Here is a 25,400-nt window from a genome sequence, read left to right as displayed (position 1 = left end):
AAATAAAGAATCGAGTTACTTTTGCTCATGACCCCCAGGGTACAGTGGTGACACAGCAGAAGGACAATAGTTATTCCCATTCACAAATGGATAAAATGGACGAAAGAAATGATTCAATGTTACAAAGATGTTTTCTAATCCAGCCAGGCCAGCCACAGCAAGAGCTCCTTGAGGAGATTTCATGGCCTGATAATAATCTTCAGAGACTCTCATTTCTGGCCTCTGGCCTCTCAACACTATCCGCTGGGCTCAGAGATCCGTCATTTGAGTCATCCAACCTTTTTATGAAACGGAGCACAAGTGTAAAGCTTGCTTCTTTTCCAGTAGAATTTTGGGAGTCTTCTAGCTCTTTTTTCATTTTGAACTTTTCCTCTCCTTTTCAGTCCAACCTGATCATGTTTCTGCTGATACAATTTTTAAGACCCGTGCTAGCCTTCTATAGATTTCACAGGGGTTGACTCCACTAGATAAAAGTGACACACAGATTTTTCGGCCATAACCACTTCTTTAGGTTTGGCTAAGGGACAATGCCATTTAATTTCCTACATCCCCTCTTGCTTGATTCCTAAATCTGTGAGCATATATTTGGCTTTTACTCTATGCCATTCTTGAAAGTAATCTCTTAATTTTAGTGTCTTTAGCCATCTGGATAGGTTGAGAATATCCCAAATTATCAAGTCCTTACTCCTTTTGTTTAATGGTTCTTTCCTCAATTTACACATCTGCTCTCACAGTATACTACAAGCTGCAAGCAACCAGAAGGACTTTCAATATTTTGCTTGGAAATCTGCCTAGTTACACTTTCAGGTTTGTCAGTGCAAAGAGCTGTTTTCCACACATCTTCATGACGCAGTGTCGCATGAAGTGTCTGCCACCACAGTAAAAGGTTCCCTTCTAGTTTCCAACAACACGTTCCTCACTTTCTTCTGAGCATTCACTGACAATATTGTTAAAGTCCATATTTCTACTAATAATCTAGTCATAGTGAATTAGGCTTCCTATAAAATGATTTAGAATTTCTCCATGATCCTCCTTACTTTCTTCTGTGCTCTCACCAGCATTGCCTTGAATGTCCACGTTTCTACTAAAAATCTGTTTGAGGAAATTTGGAATTTTTTTTTAATAATGTTCCTAAGTATTCTTCCAGCCTCCCTTCTCCAACAATTTCCAAAGTCATCCTTACCTTTTACATTTTGTTTATGGCAATAATCCACTTTGGGGACCAAAATCTGTATTAGATTTTTTTATTGCTATGTAATAAGTTCCTCCAAACTTAAAAATTTAAACCAATATCCATTTATCATCTCACAGATTTGCAGAATTGAAATTCAACACAGTGAGGCTTGGTTCTCTGCTCAAGGCATCACAAAGCTGAAATCATGGAGGGGCTGGCTGAACTGAGTTCTCTATCTGGGAGCTCTAAGGAAAATTCTGCTCCCAAGTTCCTTCAAGTTGCTGGCAGAATTCATTTCTTTGTGGAGGTAAGACTGAGGTTGTCTTACTGTCAACCAGGACAAGTCTTAACTCCTAAAGTATTCTTGCATTATTTAGCACATAGTAAAGAATCACTCTATTTTCAAGCCAATGATGGTGTATCCAACCCCTCTTGTTCTTTGAATCTCTCTTTTCTCATTTCCTTTTCTTAACAATTGTGGAAAAATCTTATACAAAAATGCTTTTAAAGGGTTCTTGTGATGAAGTTGGGCACAACTGTCCCATGTAGCATAACAGCAGTAGTAAAATCCATAAAATTCATGGTCCTGAGGATTTGTGAAGGGCTTGTCCACTGGAGGGAGTGACAGCAAAATATCTTAGGGATCATCTTAGAGTTATTCCTGCACAACATTTTCAAGACAAGCACAGATAAGCCATAGACTGGTAAATAATTTGCAGCACATATATATGGCAAAAGAATTGTATCCTAAACATATAAATAAATTCTAAAAATCAATAATAAAAAGTTTAAAACATAGTAAAGAGGGGCAAACAAACAAGAAAATAAGCACATAGAAAGCTGCTTACATATTTAGTAATCATAAAAGTGCATGTGAAAAACACAGTGAAATACCATTTCACACCCACTAAAATGTATAAAATTAAAAATACAAAAACAGATGGCATTAAAATTTGATGAAGAAGCAAATGAAACTCACATATACTGCTAGTGGCAATGTATAATGATATAACCACTTTGGACCATTCTTTAGTAGTTCCTTAAGAAGTTAGCATACATCTTCACTTTGACTCACCAATTCCACACTTGGGTGTATTTACTCAAGAGAATGGGAATATATGCTCACAAAAATACTTATACAAGAATGCTCATAGTGGTATTAATCTTAATAGAGAAATCTGGAAGCAAAAGAAATGCCATTCATCAATAAGAGAATGGATAAATAAATGATGGTATAATTGTGAAATAAAATGCTAGCCAGCGATAAGAAAAGAATGAACTATTGATACAAGATTAATGAATCTGAGAAAAATTATATCAAGCAAAAGAAGCCAAACCCAAAGAATGCGTATTTCATGATCCCATTACATGAAATTCAAGAGCAGACAAAAATAATCTATGATAATAGAAATCACAAAAAAATTGGTTGGGAAGTAGGGGAATGCCTGGAAGGGGCACAAAGAAGCTTTCTGGGATAACAAACATATTTTCTCTCTTGATTTTTGTGATTTTGGTAGAATGACATATTTATGTCATTCATTTAACTGAACATCTGAGATCTGTGACTTCTTATACACTAGTACCATCTAAAAGAAATACATAGAAATAGTAATATATTACCTCTATATTATTAATATATCCCTAGTGTTATAACCATATGAAATATTTCTAAAAGATAATAATCTCATACACATTCCTTTTAAATACTATAATTTTGAAAATTACCTTTTTGATGGTGTTTTGTATAAAGTTCTAACATTGTAGATAAAACGGGACACATATAATTATTACTATTTATATCAGATTTGCTCTTTACATGTAAAATATATTCTGTTGCAATAATTTCTTTCTGCACCTGATGTGCAGATTTTTAAGATTTCTCACTTTAGTAAATTAAAAAATATTATGAAATGTCAAAAATTAAACGGTTTCCTTCCAAAATTTTTTTTCTTTTTTTTTTTAAGCATTCTTTCTGTTGAGAACATCTTTATCACTAGGAGAATCTCAGCATTGCAATTCTAACACATCCCAACTGTGAGTAAAAAGATGAACTCTGAGTCTGAATTAGTAGCACATAGTCTCTAGCACCTTGCTGCTAGAGGTTGTGATTCTCATGGATTTTTTTTTTTTTTTTCTGCACGGGCAGATGCCTGGAAGCCATCCCGGGTCACCGGCATGACGAGAATTCTACCACTGAGCCACTGTCGCACCTCCTTCTTAGGGATTTTATGATGGTGACTAAGACATTCAATCATTTTCAAAGAACGGTAAGAATAGTTACTTGGGAGATTCAACTAGAAAATTTGAAGAGTAACATTTGTCTACAGGCATGAATCCTGGGAATGTAGGACTCTCAAAGATTCTGATCTTCAGTCATTACTCTGCTACTTTTTCACCTAAGACAGATAATAACTCTTAACGCTCCTGAAGAAGCAGCCATAGTAAGGGAATAAATAAATTAGATGAGAAGTGGTGGTAGTTTTCCCACATCGTGTGATTTTTTTTCCTTGCCAAAATGCATAATATACTTATAAACCATGTTGTTGACTAACTTGAGATTACTTTTTTAAATCTGGTTTGTAACGCTAGCTTGTCAATGAAATTTCTCATGTATTTTATTACTCTTATGATGCACATGGACATTTCTAAAATTCAATTGTTTGGTTTGTTTTATGTACATTACACATTATGCATGCTGTGCATCAATGTGTAATTAAGCTCTTGGTATGCTTCTTTTGAAAAAATATTATGGCATAATGAAGTAAGTAATGACTAGCACATTTGTATGAATACATCTATTTCTTGCCTTTTTTTATGTTCAGCTCTGCCTTTCCTTTGGCCACTTTTTAGTGTCAAAAATTATATTAATATCATTAAAATATAAATTTGAATGACTTGTTTTGTTTTATTTTAAATATCAGAAGGGAATTAATTATACTTTATAATGAGATAAAATTTACTGTCTTATCTGTGATTCAAAAATATAGCTATCATTTGCATAAATGCCTTGGAGCAAGAAAATCTCATATGCCCATTTTCTCTCACATTTATTCTTCTAAGAATAATAATTTCCATGTTAAAGGTGGATAATCATTCACTGTAAGATAAGGTTTGCTCTGGTCATTTTCAGTGAATTTCACAGAATTTGATTAACTTCTCCAAATATGAATGTTTAGAATAATAACTTAATTGAATTAAAGGCCATCATGAGAAGAGCTAAATATCTAATAAGCTACTATATAAAAATAATCACCTATTCTTTATAGAAATATTGTTTATTTTAATGGATATGACTACCTAGTAGATTGTCAAAAAGGCCAACTCAGTCAAGATTCATTGCTGCTAAGCTGCTTTGTTACACTATGCCTAAATTTAGAAGTAAATGCTTCCTGAACCTTACATTTAATATGGATGGACAAAGTAAATTATTGGTGATGAGTTATTCTCCAGATGATCTAATTAGCTGCCATGAACACTATACAGAGCTAGTAGTCTTAAGTCTAGTACACCATCTGTGACCTGTGGATGACGGATGCTGGCATGAGAAGGTGTAAATGGTTAAATGGAAATCTAAATGCATTGAAAAAGGAATTATACGACTCAGGTAATATTCTATCATGTATCTTTTAATGTAATATTTTTTTTCTTTTGGCACGGGCAGGCTCCAGAAATCGAACGCGGTCTCTGGCATGGCAGGCGAGAATTCTGCCACTGAGCCACCAAAGCACCACCCTCTGTCATATATCTTTTATATGAAAACTACGATCAGAAACTCTCACCACGTTAATAAACACCATTGAGATTTAGTCAGAATAAAAATCAGAAATTGTGACCAGTCATTTCGTTTCCTGATTTTTTTTTATCTTGTTATTGTATCATTTCTGTGGAATGCTTTGTAAAACCACTTTTGAATTTATTTCAAAGAATCACTAATGCATAAATTTTCTGAACATTTTATCTATATTTTATATACCATTCTGTACCTGAATTACTGGAGCAGAAAATAATTTGTAGCCATCAAGCACTAGAAATACAAAGCATTTTAATTAAAACTGTTAACTTTACAAAAGTAGTCATACTTACTATAGAACTCTAAAATTTTATAATTATCATTATCATATATTTAAATGATGAGTTTAATTTTCTATGTGTTGCTCTCTAGTATCATATTAGTTTACTGTTGCAAATAAAGTAAATTTTCAGTTATAACAATAAAATGCAAATAATAGAAAAGATTATCAAAATATACATGATCCATAATGAGTATAAAGTCAGGTTTCTATAAATAGCCCAGTTTACATAGTAAGTAAGAATATAAAACAACTCACTTTTTATTCTAAAAGTCCATTATTTTTGCTACCCACTCAGAATTCAGTACTTAATCCAGCTACATATTATAGAGTCAAGTAATTTCTAGCAGAATAATTAATTAGCAGCTTTCCTAATATACTATATTTAAACATAAATGTATATATGATAGTAACAAATATTTTAAATTTCACTATGTACAAAGCAAACACACATATAGATGTATATTATTTATATCATATATGTATAGTATAACAGTCTTGTCAATTTATCACTTTAAAAAGAGAAATGAGCATTTCAGCTCACATATTTAATACAATAATGGCATTAAATTTAATTACAAAAGCTCATTTAAAATAACAAAATTATTGGTTATTATTTCTTTAAAAGAAAATTCTGGTTTAAAAGATTATTTTTTTCCTATTTTAAAATACCTTTAAAATATCCTTGTAATTCACTTTAGCGTCTTTAAGGGACATGGCCACAATTTAGATGTCAGTGTTGGAAGCAGATGAAATAATATTTTGCTCAGTCTGACATGTGCAATTTGAATTAATCAATGGCTACCCTTTATAAATTACTGTTAGTGAAACACTGTGAAAAGAAAATTGGTTTAAAAATATCTATTTAACTGCTCAGGTAGTAAATACCTGTTGTCATCTATCTATTTGTCAGGTGTCCTCATTTATGTTATCCTGTCTGAGATCCAAGACAGCCCTGAAACTTATTTCAGAAAGCAGTGAACCCAGAAATCCAACTTGGAAGATTTTAAATAGACCTCCATTCTGTATTACAATATCTAAGACCACGAAACTTCATTAACTTTCACATTTCACATGTGACATATTTTGAGAAAGAAATGAGTTCAAATAGGAAAAGAAGAAAAAAAATACAAATGACAGAACAGTGAAAACATCAAGAATACCCAGTCATGCTGCTTCTTTGCACCAATTTGCCAATAGCTTAATTCGATCTCTGATGAGTCACACAATATTCCTCTCTGAATCTTTCTTTAGCAATTACAACAACTGAGCTTGCTGATATCACCAAATGAAGTGTACCAATAAATTGGGTTGCCTCCAGAGTAGTTTGCCTTTAAAGTAATATCTATTACATTACTATTTGGAAACTGTTGTTAGAAACACAAAAAGCTGCAAAAGTTCCATAGTTTGGATGAAGGACTAGTTTAAAAATTAGACTTCCTTTACTTTTTATTTACTTCAATTTCTTACTTGTACCTGATCCTTATCATTCAGAAAATTGCTTTGTCAAATATCACCTTTAATATAGCTTAAATTATCTGTCTCATATAAAAACAATATTAATTTCTATTCATAATATAAAAGTATAAAGAATAGGATTTAACACTCTCCACTGTACTCTGAGCTCAGATAAGAAAGACAAATTTAACTTAGTGGTTTTTTAAGGTTTTACAAATGTTGTTAGCTTCATCTTAGGGGAAAAGGGAAGTGTCTGTAAAATACATGATAGGTGATCTATAAATGTAGTAAACAGTATTGAGAAAAGAGATAGATAACCACCTCTGTTCCACAATAACCAATCAGGAGAAGGATGATGATTCAAGGGACATTATTTCTCCAAATAATGACATCTCTAGAGCATATAGTACAAAGAATTTAGTTTCAGTTTTAAGTGACAATTTAAACCAATTTATGATTTTCATAATGTCTCAAAATAAAATTATTCATATTTCAACTATCTGCCTTACTTATTTCCAGTCTTATCAAATCTTTTTGGGTTTGACAGTTACCCAGAGTTTTCTCTTCTTGCCTACTGCATGTGGCAGAGTAACATAATGAGTTGGAAATGGTTAACAAAGTTGGTAAACCCCATGGAACATTTCAAGGAATGTAGCTTTGATTTATAGCAGGAATCTCTTTTTTTCTTTTCTTCCTTTTCTCTTTAAAATTATTAAAGGAATTCTTTTAAGGACCAAAGTCCACGTATTAACTTGTGATTTAACTAGTTTTTAAAGATTTGAATCCAGTCTACAATGATTTTCTTGTTAATGCATAAATTAACACTAGTAGATCTCTAACACATTAAGTTGCAAGTTTAGAGTTTCTTTTCCTATTTTTATGGCGAAGTATATTTCAATTTATAATGAGAAATCTGCTTTTAAGTGTGCATTCTCAGGAGATTTGGAACAACTTCTGAGAGTAAAATAACTTTGAATTCTGACCAAAATTGAAGATTGATTTTAAATGGATAGTTCATTTCCCTTCAGAAATGGTGAAACATTGACTGCAGGTAGTATTAATAATTAATAATGACACACATAAAATTATATAAAATTTATTGTAAACGTACTAAAATTGTGGCCTTACGTGGAAGAGAAATAGAAGGCATTTTCAGTTCCCAGCCTTCCCAGTCTATTGAAATACACGTGTTGCCAATATTTCTGTTGGCTCCTTATCTTTCTTGTTTTGTTGCTTCTTATTATTTCACTTCCTCCTTAAATATAGTAGTAAATAATATGCCTAGAAATATGTTTAAAAATACGTTTCATTTCCTCTAAGTTATTCCCAAGCAATTATGGGGATTTGAAGCCAAAATGCAATGGAGCTGAGGAAGTTCACTTTATTCTAAGATGTGCTCAGGTTTTCATATTATAAATAGTATTATAAACATTTGACAGTCTTCATGGACCTCAGATTCATTCATCAAAATGTGCCCCCCTTTGTACTCTATGTAGTTGACAGGAATCGTAGACAACATGAACGGGAAAATATTGCCAAAGGCCTAATTAGTTTAACTTCTATTAGTGATTTCATATCGTATAATATTTTTCATATACAAAATCACATGTAATATTTAGGTAAGTTATAAAGTACAATAGTAAAATTAAATAGTAAAAAAGTAAAATAATAAACACCTCTGAAACTGCCATGTAAAAATCAAATTAAAGAGGTTGGGTGCTGTAGGGATAGAGATTGTGCAACAGGACTGATTGTAAAAGTTCAGATATGGATAGCACAATACTACCTGATTGTACCACAATTCGGTATATTGAATGAAGCTGAATGTGAGACTGGTAAAGGGAGAAGGACTGGGGGCACATATGAAACCAGGAGGAAAGTATAATTTAAGAATGCCTAGAGTGTACAATGATGGTGATTAAGTGTACAAATTAAAACATGCTTTTGCATGAGGATGAACAAAGGAATGTCAGTATTGTAGGGTGTTGAAAATAGACAGTAATCCATATTTTAAAACTTTAACTTCTGGGTGAGACTAAAAGGAGAAATGTTTATTTGGTGCAAAATTTATATTTTGACTAATGCATTGCCTAATTTAACCTGTATGGTCAGTTAAATTAAACATCATAAGTACATGGAACCTCAAATAGGGCATGAGATTTTGTCGGTTTGTCCAGGTTAGTGTGATGCCCTGATAAATCCCAGAGTGACCTGAACAGTGAATAAAACAGTATTTGCAAAGTCCCCTTGGGGGAATGGGAAGAAAGGGGGAAATATTCAACTTCCCCATTTGGAGAATTTCTGATAGTCTCCCAAGCAGTGGGGACAACCAAATCAATAGGCTGAGCCCTCTCTCTTGGGGTTTGCCCCTGTGAAAATTATCCCTGCAAATATAAACTAAGCCTATTTAAAATTAATCCTGAGTACCCCCAGAGAACATCTTTTGTTACTCAGATGTAGCCTGTCTCTCTCTCTAAACCAACACAGCAAGCAAATTCACTGTCCTCCCCTCCACTGGGACACGACTCCCAGGGTGGGTAAGCCTCCCTGGCAATATGGGACAGAAATCCTGGGATGAGCTAAGAACTCGGCATCAAGAGATTGAGAAAACCTTCTCCATCAAAAGGAGGAACAGAGAAATGAGACAAAATAAAGTGTCAGTGGTTGAGAGATTTCAAACAGAGTCAAGAGGTTATCCTGGAGATTATTCTTAAGCATTATATAGATATTCCCTTTCTAGCTTATGGTATATTACAGTGGCTAGAGGAAGTATGTGAAACTGTAGAGCTGTGTTCCAGTAGCCGTGTTTCTTTAAGATGATTGTATAATGATATAGCTTTTACAATGTGACTGTGTGATTGTGAAAACCTTGTGTCTGGTGCTGCTTTTATCTACTGTATGGACAGATGATTTAAAAATATGGATAAAAATAAACAAATAACTGGGTGAACAAAGGTTAAGATAATTGAGTAGATTGAAATACTCGATGAAAGGGAGGGGTAATGGGTATGGTATATATGAGCTTTTTTTTCTTTTTTACTTCTTTTGCTGGAGAGATGCAAATGCTCAAATAAATGATCATGGTGATGAATACACAACTATGTGATAATATTGTGAGCCATTGATTGTATACCACATATAGAATGTTCATATGTCAAGAATGTTTGTATGTTTGTTTGTTAAGTTTATAATAAAAATATTTTTTAAATCAAATTAAAAATCAAATCTGCCTAACTGCTCTATCCACATCCCCCTCATATCCCTTCATCATTTTGTGAACAGGATTTCCTAGTGTGAACAGTACTAGGACACTTTTCCCTGTAACCTACATTGCCAATGTGCTTGAAAATCAAAAAAGCCTGGAAAGTTAAAACCTGGGTCATCTCTTAACTATTGACTAGTGGGTGCAGAGAGATAAATACACTAACAGCTTCTTTGTTCCCAACTGAGACATCTCTGAGAGGGGACCTACACCTTTTCCATTTTAGCCTGTGGGATTGAACCAAAATTACCCTCTGTAAGAACTTGCTTGAAAATCTGATCCTTGCTTAGCTGCATTCCCTTCCCTGTCCTACCTCTTTACTCCCCCATCTAATTTACTTGAGATCATCATCTAATGAAGCGTTTCCACATGCATCTTCTTCTACCATCACTTTCTGGGGAACCTAACCTAAATGCACAGTGCTTCTTCAAATACCATTATCTTGTTCTCCTCTCAGAAGGAACTGGTATACTGAAATGCTCTGTGTCATTCTCTTGTTTTGATACATAGTTTTATCATATATCATAAATGAACATATATATCTAATCAAAAGTTGCTAGTTTTGCTTGCCTTTTTGCCCTTCCTAAAAATTTATCATATTAGCATAATTTTCTACAACTTTATATCAAGATTCATCCATAATCTCATATGTGGGTGTACTTTGTGGATTTTAACTGCTCTGAATATCCCGTTATTTAAATATTTCAAGAATTATTCATGTTTCTCTCAAAGGACTTCCCCCCATGGTGTGAAGTTATAAACAAGTATATGTTTATTATTGAATATGTATAAAAGTTTGTTCTGTTATCCAACATCAGACTGAAACTGCTGTGTAAAAGGAGGATATTCTTGTCCAGACTTACAAGATAACGTCAAGTATTTTCTAAAATCTGCACCAATTTACACTTGAATATATTTTGTCCTGAAATGCAAATTTAATACTCTCCCTTCACAGTGTATAAGTCTATATGAAATTTCCCAGTGAATTACATCCTCACTAATATCTTATATTGTCAGCCATTCTTAATTTTTGAAAAAAATAGTGGATAAAAGATTTTATCCCATTGTGGTCTTAATTGCATTTGGCCATTAGTAACGAAGCAGAGAAATTTTTCATACTCATTTATCCATTTAACTAATATTTCATAAGTGCCTGTTATAAGCCAGGCACTGCTTTGTTATTATGAACCAAACCAATGAGTCTGCCTTCCAGGAGATACACTCCAGAAATAAAAATAATTGCCAAGTCCTTACCATTAGCCAACAACTGGGCTATAAGTACATTATAGATGTTATTTTGCTTAACCTTTACAATATCCAATGAGGTTGACACTATCATTACCATTTCACAAATGAAAGTAGAATCTCAGGGGTTAAGTGTGATTTGGTATGATTTGGAAGTTTAATAACTTAATCTCCTCAAAGTGCTTTCACTCTTTTGTATCAGGTCTCCTACATCCAAGAGAATACTAATGAATCCCATTATTAAAAACAAAGAAACAAAACCCTAAGATCATAAGAATAGCTACTGACTCACACATAACACCACAAAGAGAGTCCAAATGGCAGGCCTCAGAAACTCTAGTCCTGAGTCTGTTCATTTCTATCTTGTTTTGGGTGCATGGTCTGGGAATTGAACCCAGGTCTCCCACGTGAAAGGTGGGCATTTTAACCACTGAACTACCTGTGCACCAGTCATTTCTATTTTGAGCAGCAGAGAGAGAAAAGAGGTCTCATGTCTTGCCTTGAGAGTGGTTTCAATCTCAGCAAAATCGAGTGTGTGCAGTCTTCTTTCCTTCCATACATACCATTCCATACTTGATGGCCAATTATCATTTATGCAGCAGTGAGATGCCATGTGTTCATTTGCTATTAATATTTCATCTTCTCTAAAATGCCAAGTAATGGATTTTGCCATTTATCTTTTTGGTTATTTTCATTTTTTAATTACTGAGTTATGTTATTTATATATTTTCTATAATAACGCTTTGTGTGTTCTAAATATCTTCTCTTAGTGGTATATCTTTATATTTTTGTTTTGATGTCTTTTGATAATTAGAAGATCCTAACTTTAATATATTCAAACGTGTCAGTCTTCTTTCTGTTAATGCTTTTTTTTTTTTTTTTAGTTAGGTAATCTTTCCCTACCTCAAGGTTCTACACATATTCTCATATTTTCCTCAAAGTTTTAAAACTTTACTTTTCACAGTTAGTTCTTTATATGACCTATTTTAAGGTAATTTTTAATGCATGGTATGAGGTAGGTGCCCCCTTTTATGTACATTACAAGGATAACCAATTGTTCTAGCACCATTCTCCCTGATCTGCAATGTTACCTCACTCATATATCAGTTTCACATACATATGTTTTTGGACTTTCAATTCTGTCCCATTTATAGGCATCAGTCTGCATCAGGAATATAGGAACAGTGATTTTCTCTTTCATTATTTACAATATAAAATTTTCCAAGTGAGTTTCTCAAACATCAACCATACAAAATCACATCCTTAATATACTGTGCAAGTTCTTCTTACTTGATCTGGTTCCTGCCACTTCTTCAACTGCACCTCCCATCAATCTTACTTCACACTTTCTGTTCAGAAATATCATCCTTGCTTCACTGTCCTTCAGTTGTGCTGTTTCTTAAATCAATTTCCTTGCTTAGACCGGTCCCTCTGCTTGGAATTCCTTAGAAACCTTTCCCATCCCTACTCTCTCAGGCCTCTGTTTTGCCTACCTTCTTAGATAACTCCTATAATTCTTTAGGACTTTACTAAAGCATATTCCTCCATGAAAGCTTGCATTATTTCTCTAAGAAGGGTAATTTGAACCTTTTCTTTACTTCTATAGCACCTTATATTGAACTAATCCCACTGAAGTTAGTTCTATAACTTTGATGAAAGGAATTATTTTAATCCCTTATTTATCTTACTTTTTAAACAAATACATTATGGTATAGAAAAACTTAAATCACTCTAGATATGTAAACTTTCCTTCCAAACTTCAAGTACTTTTCACTACCTGAAAAATAGGAGCTATTTTTGTTTGCGGGTTTTCTTTTTTGCAGGCAAACTAAACTAAGCTTCTGTTTTCACTATCATTAGTATCACGGACTAATATTAAATAATATTTTAGTACATAAAACTTATGAGAAAGTTATATTTATGATAAAGCAAATAAACAAGCTAAATAGAAATTCTCATTTCCTTTGTCATTTGTTCTTCTGTTCTCCTCTCCTTTCTTATCTTCTCTTCCTTATCTAAAACATATTTTACATTTTTTCATTGAACTCTAAGGGAAAGTTTCCTTTCCCTGGACTTCTCCTCCTCCTCCCTACCTCATGTTTTCATTTTTATAGATGGTTCTATTGAGATAGCATTCCCATATCATACCATTCATCCATTTAGAGTGTACGTTTAAAATGTTTGGGTATGCCTGACACTGGCATCATGGGATCAACAATGCCATTCTGACAAAAAGGGGGAAAAAGTACAACAGATAAGGTATCAGTAGCTAAGAGAGTTCAAATAGGGTTGAGAGGTTATACTGGAGGTCACTCTCAAGTATGCTTCAGTTAGACATTGCTACCTACCATAATTTGCCAAACCCCAACCCAAATCGTTCCTAACAACCCTAAAGAATACCTAGGACATTATATAAGATTCTACAAAGTTTCCATGCACTAGAGTAACTTTACAAAACCTACAACCTCCAGATGGGTCCCTGGACCAGATAAGTCCTGATATGCAGAGGGGCCAGCCTCTCCAGAACATCAACTAGTTCCATTCCCCTATCCTATATCATTGACAGCCCCTTCCAACATGAAAAAGTTAGAATGGCCATAGCCCAAATACCCCTGAAGATTGTGGGATAAAAAGATCAAAGGTGATGTAGAGTTATGCAGAGAAGGTCGGGCTTAACAAATGAATATGAGTGCTGAATCTTTATACTGATATATCTTTTAGTCTCCAGTACTTTAGATAAGCTAGAAATAAAAGCCTAAAATTGTGGAATTGTAACCCATACCAAGCCTGAAATCTGTTCTACAACTAATTGTTGCAACGTACTTTGAAATTTATTGCTTATATATATATTATACATTTAAAGAGATGGAGAAGTGTAACAGAGAAGATGAAATTTAATAAATGAGTATGACTGCTGAATATATATATATATTTTTTTTTTTACATAGGCAGGCACTGGGAAAAGAACCCGGGTTTCCAGCATGGCATGCAGGAATTCTGCTACTGAGCCGCCATTGCCCACCCTGACTGCTTAATCTTTATATTGATATTTCTGTTGGTCTCCAGTGTCTTGGAGCAGCTAGAGGTAAAAACAAAACATCATGGAATTGCAACCCATACCAAACTTTGATATCTGTTCTATAACTACTTGTTAGCATGCAGTTGGAAATGTATTGGCTTTCTTTTTGTATATATATTATATTTCACAATAAGTAAAAGCATTAAAAAATGTTTTGGTATATTCATTGTGCAACCATTATGAAAATCTAATTTTAGTAATGTTTTGTCATCCCCAGAAGAAATCCTACACCCATTAGCAGTTATGCCCCAGCCCTTGGCAGACACGAATCCTCTTTCTTACCTTACAGATTTTTCCTATTCTAGTTGTTTTCTCTTCTAGAATCATAAAATACATGGTCTTTTGGGACAGCTTTTTTCTAATTAATATAATGTTTTCAGGCTTCATGCATGTTGTACCATGCATCAGGACTTTAATTTTTTTGCTGAAGAAAAATTTTGAATGGATATACCATGTTTAATTTATCCATTTGTGATAGTTGGGTTCAAGTGTCAACTTGGACAGGTGATGGTGCCAAGTTGTTCTGCTGCTGTGAACTTACATCACCAGCATGTGAATCATTTCATCTATTGCTGATTACATTTGTGGTTGGCAAAGGGGAGTGCCTCCCTCACGGACTGACATCTAATTTAATTAGCTGGAGGTTTAATAGGAGAACTCAGAAGAGAGAGAAGCAGCTCAGCACAGCTAAGCTCAGAGCTCAGGTCTCAGACCCAGATGTTTGGAGACACAGAAAGGAATTACCTCAGGGAAAGCTGTTTGAACCCAGAAGCCAGAAGAGAAGGCCAACTGCCACTGAGCCACCATTGCCCACCCTGACTGCTGAGTCATTATATTGACATTTCTGTTGGTCTTTTCATGTGACTTTCCATGTGACTTAGAAATCTGAGGAACTGTAAATTTGCAACTATATAAATTTCCTTTATGAAAGCCAATCCATATCTGCGTTATTGCATTCAGGCAGTCTTAGGAAACTAAAACACCATTCATCAGTTGATGAATATTTGGTTTATTTCCATTTTTCAACTTTTGTGAATAATGCTGTAATGAATGAAAGGAAAGAAGTCTATTGAATTAATGCTTTCTTTTGTTTGTTTATTTTTATGGCACTTTGTATTGCCAAGTAGATAATTTAAGGATTCTGATTATTCAATTGGATATGGGAGTATAAAGCATAAAAACATTAATTTAAATGACCCTGAAGTAAACAAGCAAACAGAATAATGTGTAAAGTTTATCAAGTCATAATTTTCAGAGAATAAGTTAACTTGCATGGCATTTTAAAAATTTTCCTCTCAATTCAAAGCCCATATACAAATAAAAAATAATATGCATATAAGAATATTTTAGCTTTTCCTACAGTGCAAATTGCCTTCTTATGAAACTATAAAAAACATGCTTCTATATATAGATCAATCCTACATCTGCAAACCAATTCTAGATCTGCTTTATATAAGCTAATATGCATGTATGACTCTAGCTTGGTATAATTTTAGTCCCATTTAATCAGATTTTTCTTCCTTATTAGTATCTTATCAAGAAACAAGGACACCTAAGAGATAGCTCTTGTAGTTTCTTAAGCTGCTTAAAGCACGTAACATGAAATAGATTGGGTTAAACAAGGAGAATTTATTAGCTTAATGTTTAAGGCCAAGAAGATGTCTAAATCAAGGCTCATCAAGGCAATGCTTTCTTCCCAAAAATTGGCTGCTGGTGATCCTTGGCTCCTCTGTTACATGGCAAAGCAACTGGCAGCATCTGCTGGTTTCTCCTTTCTCTTCTGGAAATTCATTGCTCTCAGCTTCTTGCTTCCATGGTTTTTTTTCTTGTCTGAATTTCATTCTCTTATAAAAGGGTCCAGTAAGAGGATTGAGACCCAGTCTGACTGAGGTGGGTCACAACTTAATTGAAGTAGCCTCATTAAAATTTCCTACTTTCAATGGGTCCACTTTCACAGAAATTGATTAAATTTTGAAACATGTTTTTCTGGGGTACAAATAGTTTCAAATCACTACAGTAGCACTGCCATAGAAATATCACATTTCAATGTTGGAAATCATCTCATTCACAACAGGTTCTTCTCAGCAGCTTCTTTGCCATTCAGAATTTCCTAGGAATGACTACACCATGGAACTGCCATTTCCATTCTTTTGCTATGTATTGGCTTGTCAAATGCTGCCAGAATGCAATACACCAGAGAATGGCTTTAAAAAAGGGAATTTATTAAGTTACAAGATCACATTCTAAGGCCATAAAAATGTCCAAACTAAGGCATCCATGGAAAGATAACTTAACTCAAGAAAGGTCAATATCTGTCGTATGGGAAGGCTTGTGGCTGGTGTCTTCTGGTCTTTGCCCCTGGTTCTGCTGCTTCCAGTTTCTGATGCCAGTGATTTCTTCTTTCAGCATCTGTGGGCCTTCACTTAGCACTGCTGGGACACAACTCTGGGTTATGACTTGCTTAGCACTTCATGGGAAGGCACATAGGGATGCCTGCTTGTCCCTTCATCTCCAAACATCCACGTCTAGGCATCTGCTTTCTGTCAACATTCCAAACATCTTCAAACGTCTCCCTCTGAGCTGGCTCTCAAGAAACTGTCTTTTTTCCAAAATGTCTCCTCGTTTAAAGGACTCCAGTAAAGTAATCAAGTTCCACCTTGAATGGGTAGAGTCACATCTCCATCTAATCAAAAAGCCACACCCACAGCTGGGTTTGTCACATCTCCATGGAAGTAATCTAACCAAATGGTCACACTCACAATTGAGGGGGTCAATCTCCATGGAAACAATCTAATCAATAGGTGACCCTAAACAATAGGTCTGGCCCCATAAGATTGGATCAAGGTTAAACCACGGCTTTTCTGGGGTATATGATATTTAAAACTAGCACACATTGCTTTAACAGCATAATTATTCCACCCCCCCACAAAGAGTGGTGACTTCTCTCTCACCATAGTCTTTACTCACTGATCTAGATTAACCTCTTAGATCATATTTCACACTACCTTCTTTATCATATCTTTATAATAATTGTTAAACTGCTTATCTTCTGTATCAATTGATGTACAGTGTATTCAATCTACAAGCTACATCCTATTTCCCTTTATCCTTTACCCTAAGTTGATTTCTTTTCTTTGCTTTTCTTTTTTTTCCCATGGAAAGTAGCTATCAGAACTTTCTTGTATACAATATAATGATATAAGGTGGATATAAAGTCTGAATCTTCTTGGTCCAGAATCAAAATCTAGAAGTTGTCACTTACGTGCTTTAAATACCATTAGTCAAATATTCACTGGAAATGTGTGTGTCTGTGAGTGTTTTAGTGCTCTAAAGGAACATTAGAAATCACTTTTCACCAGTGAAATTAGCTTTTCAGGATAAATGTCTGCTTAGGAAGGATTCCACAATCTTATTGAAATAGTATAAACTAGAATATAAGAATAGCACAAACCCGGCAAGGTAGCATTAGGGTCTAGAGCTTCAATGTGCCCTGGTCCTTCCACTCCGCAGGTTGTCACCTGCTCTGACTATAAGGTAATCTGGTCCTGCCCTGGGAACTATTTTTATATATCCTGGAGAGAGGCTTTGTTGCACATATTAACATAAGTGCCTAGGAACGGAGTGTAGGATTTCCTCTCATCTAAAAGTCTTGGCTGTCTATTTCGTGTTATGTCACTTCTACTTTTAATGGTTGGAACTATGAATAGTTACAAAAAGATCCTGACAGTTCCGAGCTGCCAGATTGTTTTAGTTAGTTCTCACCCTTTTGTTTGTGTATTTGTTTATATCTAAATTTGATTCTAATTTACATCTCTTCTAAATGATTTTTATTTCCTTACCTGTCACTTCTAAAAGAGCCTTGAAAATGATCCTAGTATCATAAGAACCGAGTAAGGAATGAGTCATTGAGAAATTCAAAAGAATTATAGAATTGTCCATTGTGCAAGCAGCAGTTCCAGGGAGTGTGAAATATGGTGAATCCATTTGAAGCTGCCTTAGAAATTATAGTTTGTTTGTAAACCTACCGTTTCTCTAACAAGACCCCTTGATGGCATCTCTAATGCTAGGATTTGAAAGTCCATGGGTAAAATCTATTTTGGAGTGCATTTTTTTATTTCTCCAGATTGATAGAGCATGGCCATAGCTTAAAGTTATATAGAGGAATAGGTATGTAGACGTGTTGATAGATAAGTAAACATTAAATGTCCCAAAGGTATTAAACCACTTTATCTCATTTATTTGTGAATTATATTCTTGGCTAATAGTAAAAGATAAATTTATACAACAAGTTAGAAAAATATTTACCAAAGTTCGAGGTTTTTTTCTTTCAGGAAAACATGTTTCATTATATGGTATTTTACCCCTTTCTCAAGAGTACCTTATGGCCTAAAACCATTAGAAATGCTCTAGATAAGATGAAAAGATTTGGAACCTGAGGGCTGGAGAAGATTTACAGTTTTCTCAATAAAGCAGACCCTAAAACCTAAGACAACCATATATGATTGGTGATCTTATAGAGGAAAGGAGTGTTTCATTAGGTTGGGAGATCACATTTTTATGGACATGAATCACTGTTCAATTAAATGGGATATTGCATCCCTTCTTACCAACTCGGTTGAATTAATATTTAATAATCATATAATAAAGTGCTTCTCAAATTCTTATGTAACCCTTACTGCCTAACCACCTTCTTTATTTTGATCTGTAATATTTATTTCCAAAAAAGGGCATTCCTTATCTTTGAAATGAGGCACCTCTGGGTGATAAGGTTATCATGTAAAATATATTAATCACTCTCCTAGGTTTTAGAAGCATTTTGGTGCAACTCAAGACTTGTAAATGTCCGGGGGGTATAATTATATCACTATGATCACATTTTGAGTCTTACCATTACTTAATTACTTATTTATCAAAAAGATGTGCTCATTATATCATAGGCAGCTCACTTTTCATTGAAGTTCATACTCATAAAATGTAATGGAAGTGGAGCAAAGGGTTACTGAATACCTTAGATAGGATATGAATTGCTCCCTGTTATTTAGCCTGCTACCTCTACACATATTTGCCTTGGAAAGGCTCACAAGATATTTCTCATTAGATGTTTCTTAAACCCCTGGGGCTATTGACACTTGAAACACAATATTAGCAATGTGAAAAGAGAAAGTCACATCTTTAGCTTGGCTTCACTGTTTCTTGTTTCTCCACTTTTGAAATTTGAACTCTGAAAGAAGCAGCTCTAACTTGATGGGACAAAATTTTTCTATGCTTTTACAGCATAAAGTCCTTTCAATTCCTTATCTCATTTTAAAATGTGATAAACTTCATGTTTCACTGCTTTATTTATTCTTTCTGATAGAATAAGAATTATTAAAACTGAAATTTAATCTCCTTCACATAGTTCATTCAATCTGTATTTATGTGGATTCTTATTTCTTAGGAATGTGTCAGTTCTCCATCACCAATATATAAGGATCAGAAAAATAGCAGAAACTCAGGCCATGTGCATTTTTTTTCAGGCCTTCTTTAGAATACAAAGAAGAAACGGACATGCTTATGGTATTTTGCCTTGAGTTAATAAATCTATGGTCTATCTGAAAGGCAAAGTTTGGGAAGTAATTGTTCCAAGAATTTAGATAGATCATCTAGAAATCTACATTCTCAATCCTGAGTCTTTGAGAAATGAGGGGACTACGGATATTAAGCCAAGGAAATGGTAACAAAAAAATCCAGAACAAAGGAAATATCTAGCAAAGGACTAATGTAGTGGGCACGACTTCAAAGATGTCATAATGACTGGGATTATTTTCCTTTCTTTCCTCCATCCCTCCATTCTTTCTTTCCATCATTTTGTCTTTATTTTCTTTTATCTGTAGCTATCTCTGTATCTGTCTAATGGGATTATACATACCGAAATCTATTTTAACGTCTGTATAACAACATGCAACCCAAACATACACGCAAATATTCAGAGTTGGGCTTCATTTATAGATACAATCAAAAGTGTGAATTTTAATCTCTTTATGGTTGAGAAGGTAGGTGGGAACAAATGACCTATCAAAATCTTCCTGTGATACAAAATCTTCCTGCGATACAAAATCTTCCTGTGACAAGACAACAGTCAGTCCCTGGAGATATTTCAGGTTGAAGCTTTCTCTAGAGGATGCCTATCCCTTTGGGTGGGTTAGAATGAATCAGCATGGAAAGAAAGTAAAAATATAGAACTTAGAGAAAGTTGTCTCTTTTTATTCTTGTGGGTGTAGAGATAAATATATTCAAACTTTGTCATAATCCTGAACCCATAGTATACATGAGCACTAATTTTTAGGAAGATGCTATTTCTATGGAAATGTTTTTGCAATCAAAAGCAAAAGAGCATTTATGGCTTATATTCCAAAATTCATTTTAGAAATGCTGATAATCAGAGACCAGCATGAAAGCAGGTAAACATGGCTCTTTTTACAGTATGGCTCTGAGTCTGGGAAATATGAGGGTTTTATTTGAGTGGCACTAATGGAAACTAGAGTAATTCAGTCTGCTAAAACTTACAGAATGCAATATATCAGAAATGGGTTGGTTTTTCCAAAGTTTTAGAGGAGTAGTGGACAGTGTGTTAATTACTAACATTTTATAGCAAGCTAAACAGAAAGAAATCAACACTTCCAAGAAAAACCCATAGACTATCCTTTCCCAGTAAGTATTAGGGCATGGTAAATAAATAGTTTCTACAGATGTTATTCTCTTTTTACAAGAGTTATAAATACTACATTTTCATTTACAAAGTGTTTTTCCACCACAGTAAAAAAGGCTTTTTCATTGGGCCTAGGTTTTATATTCTGTTCATTTATTTTCTCTCCTTTTCTAAGGGCTGTAAATTCTTTGGTTTTCTAATAAGTGCATTTTCTCTCTCCTTTTTAAAACAAACAAAGCTCAAATCAATATTCACATGGATAAAAGCTAGTTTATTGGAATAATGGATTTGAAACCAAAACAAATGAAATCCTGCAGCTGTAAAAGGGTTTTCCCTTAACAATTGAAAATAAGAAAATTGAATTAATATGTATGCGTTAGTTTCTGCAGCCAGTTTGAATATCAATTGCTTGCAGAACTACAAATTTACTGTGTCTAATTTTTTCCCCATGCCTGAAAATCACATTGTGAATCAGTTTGTATTTTTTCTTTATAGGAAAAAGAATGTCCCCTAGAATTAAAGAAAATTAAATAAGTTTTCATAGGAAATTTCCTACAAAGATAGTTATGAATGACTGTATTCAATGGACAGTAGGTGGTGTTTCATAGGACATCATCTACAACCATATTGTCATGACCATACATTTTTGTCTAGATGGGATTTTCAATTTTTATTTCTGGAGTTGTGACACAGACAAGTTTGAAAATTAAATGACATGTTGGAATTGAGTCAAGAAAAAAAAGAGAAATTATGCAAAAGTTACTGAATTCTAATAATTGCATCTAATAATTTGAAGCCCTGATTTAAACATCTTAACTCAGGAAAAAAAAAGTGAGCTCTTTAAACAAGAACAACCAAGAACGGAATCTTCTATATATATTCTTTTTTATCATTAACAAATTGTTATTCTTTCATATATCTTGCTTTCACTTTCTCTCAGACAGGATAGTAAAATGTTGACAATGAGAGCATTTCAGGAACCAAAGTGTAAGAATTACGATAGCCTGGGATAATAATGACAGGTAGCAAGACATGAGGAGAGATTAATCAACTTACTACTGCTTTTGGTTGCATTTATTGGAAATTTCAATGGTAGTGGAATGTTTTATTTGGTACATTTAAAGGGCTGCCAAAAATGATCATAGATGTACAGAAGAAGAAAATCCTAACAGACACAGCAATGATCAGAGTAATTCTGATTGCCTACTGTGTAAACACCAGTCTTGGAGGTTGCAATTTGATGGCTTATGGTCAACATATTCATTGAGACCTGTTTCTTTTCATTGTTGCTTCTTGTTTTGATTTATCTATGTATAATATTTTTTCTTTGTTAATCATTTATGATTCAGAAAATATACTTTAAAAATCCAGGGTTTTCAATTTTTCTTGAAAAATTGGAAGGGCTGTATCCAAACTCCTTTGTGGCAGGAGATTAATAAAAATTGCAAACTTTAGATAGGGTATTTGCTTAGGTTGCATATTCCCCACCTGCTTCTATTAGGTTTCTTCCAATAAGACCTCAGATCTTAATTGCCATTCATTATCTTTCTTGTGCTAATGTCTTTGCACCAGAAGAGCATAGATTTCTGCACCCATACCTCTACCAAGGCGTAAGAGGAAAGAAAAGGTAGACTGAGAAGTCTGCTTTATTTTTATTGAAACTTACAGACTTTTCACATTCATATTTCTTATCTAATTTCTCTAGGGGTTTAGTACAGTGGCTTGAGTCTAAGGCAGTCTTGCATTATGGGATACAGATATACAGATAGATGAATACAAATTTATTAACAATTCTCCTGGCTCAAATATAAACATATTTGTCTGTATGCCAATCATAGTAACTTGCAAATTTAAATAATACTGCTAATGTCGCATTCAATACGTAATACAAAATGTGTAAACAAGGTAGGTTAGAATTCGGGTGGTAAGAGTGCATGGGTAATTCAGTGGTAGAATTTTCTCCTTCCATGCAGGAGACCTGAGTTTGATTCCTGGCCATATGACAAACATATCACATATCTGCCTCTGTGTATGTGTATGCATAGATACAGAAATACATATATGTAGGGAGATATAAAGAAAAAAAAGGATTAGGGTGTTAGTTGGCTTAGCTGAGCAAAGGGCAAATTCGTAGAAGCAGTCAGGCCTCAAGGAGAAATATATCTCTGAGAACAACAAACAGCACCTGGAGCCAAAGAATCTTCACTTGAGTGAGTCATCTTCCGAGAAGGGGGGAGCCAACTGACCTACCCAAATGCAGTATCTACTACCAGGCACAGAGAGAGGGTAGGAGGAAGAATCCCAAACAGGGGAGGGGAAGGGGAGTCAGTAAAAATAAACACAAAAATAGATGGCCCCAACATTGCGGGGCCTCTTACCTCTCACCTCTCATCCCTCTTTTCTTACAGGAGTGCTCATATGTTCTCTCACATGCATTCTTAATAAATGTTCTGTTCTGTCTGCTAACTCCATGTTGTGCTATGACCTTGAATTCCTAGTCATGGCATGGCCAAGAACCTAGGGAGCAGAATCTGGTACTATATGTTGGCAAGTCAGCCAGAAGACACTTCTCTCCAACCATCTGGACTGGTAAGGCATGGCTTTTTGAGTAGGAGTCTTGGCCACGTGCTGTTGCTTTTTCTACTGGCTTGGCTCATTATTATCCTCTCCTGTGTCCTCACACATCTCTTTGTCTCTAGGAATCCAGGCCTCTGATCTGGCTCGATGTACTCTGAGCCTCTGGCTCCCACCTTGGAGGTGGCAGGAGCCTGTCTCCACACTGTGCAGATCCAAGGAGGCTCAGGTTCTCTGAGACTTCCACACTCTCTTGGCTTCTGTGTCTCTAGGAACCAAGGGACTGATTCAGTTTCCCTGGAACATAAGCTCAGTCCACCACCTTGGAGGTGACAGGACCCCCGTCTCCATGCAGTGCAAATCCAAGGAGGCTCAGGGTGGTGGGTGATACCTCCCTTGGAACTTGGCCAGCAAATTCTCCTCATGTTGAGCAGGAATCCAATGGAAGCCAAATCTCTCTCTCTCTCTCTCTCTCTCTCTCTCTCTCTCTCTCTCTCTCTCTCTCTCTCTCTCTCTCTCTCTCTCGTTCTCTCTCTCTTTCTCTCTCCTTGGCTCTCCAAGACTTCCCCCTCACCTAGCCTAAAAAGATTTCCTGGCTTCTCAGATCCCTCTTCCTGTTGACTTTGCTTCTCTTTACACCTCCTCCACAGAGGTCCTCCTGTGCCTCCAAGAGAAAACCCCTCTTTCTCCTCGGTCTGGCTTTCAGTGCCTTCTGAAATGTTCAATCTTTCGTAACACAGGATTCTGGGCTAAGGATTCTTGTACTAACAAGGTATTGTCTTTGACATTCTAGGGAGTCACCTCTGGTTTAGGTCCATGGGAATTGGATATTTTCCAGTGGTAGTGTTTCCCCGTCAGCCCTTGATCATTTAGTCTTTATTGAAGCCCATATAAAACTTCTTTCTAGAGCATGCTCGCTTTTTAGCCCTGAGGAAACAGGAAACTTAGAGGACAAAGTTATTCCTGGGAGCATCGTCCTAGACTGCTTTCAGATGGAGAAAACACACCCACCTCAGAAGCACAGGCTTAGACATTTCCTGGGAAGGAACATCCCAGGGACACCAGTGACTCATCCTGGGGATGTCCGGTGACTTTACTCCCTGTGTACCCAAAAGATTGGGCTGACAGAGAGGAAGGACTCCTCAAGAGCACTGTCCTGGCATTCCTCTGAGCAAGTGTGGTTAGAGTCCCTGACCTGTGTTTGGGAACCCCCTAGAAGCATAGGTCCAGATATCTCTCAGGGAATTGTTGGATTTGAATTCCCAACTCCTTGAGAGCATTGTTCTGGAATTCTTCTGGGAAGGCCCAGAAAACTCAGAAGTGTAGGTCCAGACATTTCTCTGGAAAGGTCTCCTGGGTATGCCTGGTGATTGTACTCTGTGTGGTCATAAGAGATTGGGCCAGTGGAGAAGGAAATGCCCAGCTCTGATGCATGCTGGGATGCCATGAAGTCACACTGGTATTAATGAGGCTTCTTTATTTCCTTTTCCAGGGAAAATAGGAAATTCCAATGGTCAATATAAGCTAAAAGATGGGGAAGCATGGCCCTCCAATGGAACTCTCAATTACAGTATAATGCTCTAGTCTGTAAAAGTCAGGGAAAGTAAGTCAAAAATTTTCTAAGCCCAGATATTTAAGCTCTCTATCAAGACAAGTAGCTCAAAGGGACTTGTTGCTTGTGTTGTACCCATGTCTCAATTTCCATTAGAGGAAAAATCTTAATGATCCCCTTTTAAAGCTTGTTTGCTTAAAGATATGAAAAAAAATGTACCACCAAGCCGGTTAATTATGTTAAGCTAAGGGAGATCACTTAAGAGAAAGAGGAAAACCTGGCTCTGTTCCAGGGGGAG

The sequence above is a fragment of the Tamandua tetradactyla genome, chromosome 21, assembly GCF_023851605.1.
Source record: "Tamandua tetradactyla isolate mTamTet1 chromosome 21, mTamTet1.pri, whole genome shotgun sequence".
NCBI lineage: Eukaryota > Metazoa > Chordata > Mammalia > Pilosa > Myrmecophagidae > Tamandua > Tamandua tetradactyla.
Note: the sequence above shows the minus strand (reverse complement) of the source record.